The 5,182-nt window shown below is 19.7% G+C and overlaps 1 protein-coding gene across 3 annotated transcripts in view; it reads right to left on the reverse strand.

Moving 5' to 3' along the window:
- Window positions 1-2,213: 2,213 nt before the first annotated feature.
- The window catches only part of LOC126893748 (putative phosphatidate phosphatase), a 6,863-nt gene continuing 3,894 nt past the window's right edge, over window positions 2,214-5,182 (reverse strand). The window contains exon 6 of one of the 3 annotated variants that reach the window (XM_050664215.1): window positions 2,214-2,368. The gene's annotated coding sequence lies outside the window, so the exon portion shown is untranslated. Of the gene's footprint in view, window positions 2,369-2,845; window positions 3,666-5,182 lie in introns of those variants that run through there. The other 2 variants (XM_050664217.1, XM_050664216.1) reach the window with 2 other exon arrangements.

Consider the following 5,182-nt stretch of genomic DNA (forward strand, 5'->3'; position numbering starts at 1 on the left):
GTTTTTAGTTTTATAATAAGCAAAACGCTTATTTAGTTATTAAAGTCAATTAATTTGACCTCAGTGAAACGAGTGAGTAAACAGGAATTAAGTCTAGTGATATAAATTGTTTACTGTGCCTATACAATATCCTCGTAAAATTTATCAAAATTGTTCATTTTGTAGAAAATAATTAATGTACTTTACTTATCATAATAAATGATATTGTCAAAAATAATTCAACTTAGCATTTGAATATATTTTACTCAACTTCATAATCTTAATATCAATTTTTTTTTAATTACGCGTTAACAATGTTATGATGTATACAAAGACTTTTTGAAATACTTTAATTTTATTTTTCAGGTTCTGAAAGGGTTAAACTAAGTCCCTTACGTAAGTACGCCTATAATGGTACTCCCCAGTTAAAATATTTATAATATGCTCTGTTTCTAATAATAAATTTTGCAGAAATTGATTTATTATGATTAATAAATTATATTATATAAGCAAAATCATGTATAATAAATAAAAAGGGTTAAAAATAATGTTCTATAAATTAAAAAACGGTAGCACAGTGGGGTCACGTCACAGTATGGACGTGGCATAGTTGGGACAAGTATAAGTGATATCTGACAGTGATTAAAATCACTATCATAAGAAACGCTTCGATGCAAATCTGTAGATAGTGTTTAATTTTAAGAAATTGGTAGACTATTTCAAAAGCAACAATAACTCTTCTTCCCTTAATTTTATCCCGATTAGTTATAGTAATTAAATTTAGTATGAAATTGACAATCAAAAATTTAATATTGTAATTTTTACGGAGATATTATAAAAATAATAAAGTAGTTGTATATTTCTTTACTTTTAACGTGTATAAAAATTTAAAGGGCTTGATGCAATACTTTTTAATACAAAATGTTTGTTCATTATAACAAAGTTTTATACACTGGACTACAAAGAACTTTCATCAGAAACAAAAATATACTTTTCTAAATCAACTTTTCGCGATGTTTTAAATTTGCAATTAGACTTTTATTATTACTTCTAGGTTTTAATATTATTACTTATTATTAAAAAATAAGTATTTACGTATAAAAAAAATAATAATTAAGAACAAAAAAAAAATTGTTTTAAATTAATATTGATTTTGTTTATTAAAATGTTAAAAATAACGGAAAAGACATATTTTACCTATCTTTTGAACCCTTTAAAGTTGATTTTTGTGAAAGATTATAGTAAAAAAAAAATGTATTTATTACCATAACTTTTAGCTCAATCTGCAAGTTTGAAATTGACATCATTAAATAGGAAATTTTATCAGAATTAAAAAAATTGTATCGTTAAGATTAATATGCATTCAGGAAACTTTATAATTACTATTTATAATAAATTTATCAGAAAAGCTCAATATTTTTTTTGCATTTTTATCGTAATAGAACACTTAAATAGAAATCATAGTAATCATTTCTAAGTAACTTTTGGTATTTAAAAAGATTCTACAATTGAAATATTCAGAACTGAATTAATTTTAATGATATATTTTAACTAAAAAAAAAAAGTTGTAATTTTGAATCTCCCCAGTGGGCAGATAAAGACATTATGCATCTATATAAAAAAAAAAATTATATTGATTCAGTCATTTTTAAAAAAGTTATGGCAGTTTAAAAAAAAAATTGAAAAATATGTTGAAAATTACTCATTTGAAAATTTGTAATTTTTTTGGGGGGATGAAGGAATTTTTGACAATTTCTGAGGGTAATGTCTTCGACTAGTTATGATATGTGATCTTTTGACGTATTGTTCATAAAAATCGGTCCAGCGAGAGATAAGATTGAGAGTTCACAGACACAAAAATAAAAAACACATCATTCTCTGCTTTGCATCAAAGCCAAAAAATAACTAGTAAAATTAATAATCTTTTATTAGAATTATTTTTATTATTATATTAAAAATTTAATTATATAAATTATTTTAAAAAATTATTAAATTACACTACATATTTTACTTTATATAAACATATCGCATAAAAAAATAAAGTGTCTCAATTGCATAAATAAAAATAGTGCTTTTTGTGACAAATTTATTATTAAAAATTAAATTGCACATATTATAAAATTAGGTAAAAATCGAAATTATAAATTAACATTTAATCATTAAATTATAATATTAATTTAATATTTAATTAAAATTTAAATATTAATCGTATAAAGAAAATTAAGAATGAAGTTATTAAAATAACAAAAAAACTTTTATTATAAGAAAATAGCTTCCATAGAGATGTGATTGTAATAAATTTCATACTTACACTATTATCTATTAAAGAGGAAATACAATATCTATGTAACTATTCTTTAAAATAATAAAAAATTATTATTTTAATGACCTACATAGTTCAAAAATAAATAAATTAGTATTTAAAATTATTTTTTAAAGATTTTGTTTAAGTATATACTTAAATGTTTTAACATTGCAAGTAAAATAAATTTTATTAACAATGAATTATAGTTTATAATTAAGAAATAAGTCTTAACCATGTACAGATAACTTAATTTAAAATATAAACATAGGAAAGACCATTAAACTTATTTAATAATAAGGTTATAAAATGTAAACATATATAACTAACTTGTATACTTATTATTATGTATACAAAAATTGTAGTTTAAAATAGTTAAAGCAGACATTACAAAAATACCAAAAATAGCACCTTAAAAAGATATCTACTAATAAAAAATTTGTAGCATTAAATAAATAAATAAATCTATATCTGTTTTTTATAAGATATAAATTGTATATAAAAATATAATAATAAATATAAAAATAAATATAATATAATATATTAAATAAAAATCATATTGTATGTTTGAAAATAAGAATATTGATGATTTGGTATAAAATGTGTAGGTTATATACTTTAAGTGAGCAATATAATTTCAAGATAAAACTGATAATAAAGTAAAACTTTAATATAAAGAATTTCCATTAAAAAAAAATTTATGTTTAATGAAATATTTTTGAGAAAATATTTAACAAATTTCTCTATATTAGAAATTTTTTTTGGTTCCTCGTGAATTTTGTTTCATTAAAATTTTACTATATTTTGTGCATTCAAATTTTAAGAAATAGCTAGCATAAGTCACATTTTTTGGTTGGTGAATATATTTTAGGTTCCTTAAAAAATAGTTATAATAGTTATTAAAGATATATATTAAAAATAGGTTATTCTTATATAATTTTCAAAATAAAATTGTTTTAAAGGAGAATTATAATCTACTATATGTGGAGTCTCTATTCTACCTAAAATTTTTTAATTAATTGGGTACAATGTCAGATACTACAAATTTTAACAACTAAAACACATAAATTATTAAGCCATACTTTTTAAGGTGATCTTTATTTATAAAAGAAAGAAAATATAAATTATTTGAATGTAGAACCCCTCACATTTTTATTATTGTAAAAAAGAAAATTTTGGCCTATTTATGTGTAGTTTTTTCTTTTTAATATAAACATTTAAGTACAGAATATATTGGATAATTGCTTTTACAATAAAAAGTTATGCAATGATAAAATGTTTATAATATATTGACTTATGGTAAATTACTTTTGATCAATTGTCATGTATTCAGATACTACATAGGTATTCTATTATCAATTTAATAAATTTGTATTCATAAAACCTGTACATAAAGAACTATTTTATGTTTTTTTAACATAGGAATACAGTGTTACGTGCATGATTAAAAAGGTGCAAATTTTTTTTTCATTATATTTTATGAAAAAAAAAATACATTAACTGTATATATAAAAAAGAAAAAGTGATCTAAAATTAACATAATAAAACAACTTTAAATATATGAAGTAAATATTGAAATTGCCTAAAATTACTTAAATATTTTTAATATTCTTTTGTGGTAGTGAAACATTAAATATATGTTAATACGTTGTTCATGAATTTTATGAACATAGTTAAGTATACTGAAAATATCATATTAAATACAAATCATACATCCACAAAATTACCAGGAACAAAATTTACTTAATAGAAATTGAAGTTACTGTATAAAAGTTTAATTAGTAATAATTAACTTTATTCATATTTATAAAGGACACTTTATCCTTGAATTTATCTAAAGCTTGGTGATAAAAAAAAATGTTTTTAAGATGTCATATATTAGAAGAATAGATTGTGCTCATAAATATTATGCTTTTCTTTTTTAATATTTAGATGAATATAAGAACCAATGTAATTCAAACTTTCACTAATAACATTACCTCGGAATTATTCTTAAAAATGTTTTTAGCTATTTAGTTAAATTATGATTTAAAGATCTTAGAAAAAAAAGTAAAAACATAAAGTACAGTTTGATAAATTATTTAGGTATTAAATAAATATTGATGTGTTAATAGAAATACATCATTTATATTTTTTATTTTAACTAAAAGATTTAATTTATTCAAGATCACAAGGTATATTATCAAATTATATTAGATTTAATGTAGCTTATATTTTAAATATTACTGAATTTAAGAGTCTCATTAGCCATTATAACCAAAATATTCAATTAAGAATTAAAAACTAAGTTTTTTATGGATTTTATAATTTTTTACCTTTTTTAACTTTCATTATTCATTATTTTCTACATATGAACGACTAATCATATGTAGAAAATAATGAATTTAGCAATTTAAAAATGTTTTGGTGTGTTATTTCATATTAAGATATTTTATACCCTCTTATTTTGTATTAGTATTAGATAAAATTGAATTGGCTTGATTTTTATATTAATTATTATTAATTTGACATAAAGATGAAAAATCAAAAGGAAATAATTTTATAGAGAAAATATAAATTTCGATATAATTGAGAGTTTAACAAGTACATTCACAAAAAAATCATTACTTTGCATGATAAAAATAATAATCTGGAACCATAGAATGGCTGAAGTACAATATATTTTTAAACATTCATTAATAAGTAATATGTAATTTTTTGATATAATTGTAAAAGAAAATCAACTTGTTAACTTTATCAAGTAATTTTAAAGACGTATAAGATTAATGATGATTCTTGTATTAAAAATAAATTAAAACATGATTAAAAAAAAAAAAAGTTATTCTTAACATTAATTTTAGTTTTGTTTTTAAATTAAATTATTATTATTATTATTATTATTATTATTATTATTATTATTAT

This window comes from Daktulosphaira vitifoliae, unplaced genomic scaffold (assembly GCF_025091365.1).
Source record: "Daktulosphaira vitifoliae isolate Bord-2020 unplaced genomic scaffold, ASM2509136v1 Scaffold_1, whole genome shotgun sequence".
NCBI classification, from domain to species: Eukaryota; Metazoa; Arthropoda; class Insecta; order Hemiptera; family Phylloxeridae; genus Daktulosphaira; species Daktulosphaira vitifoliae.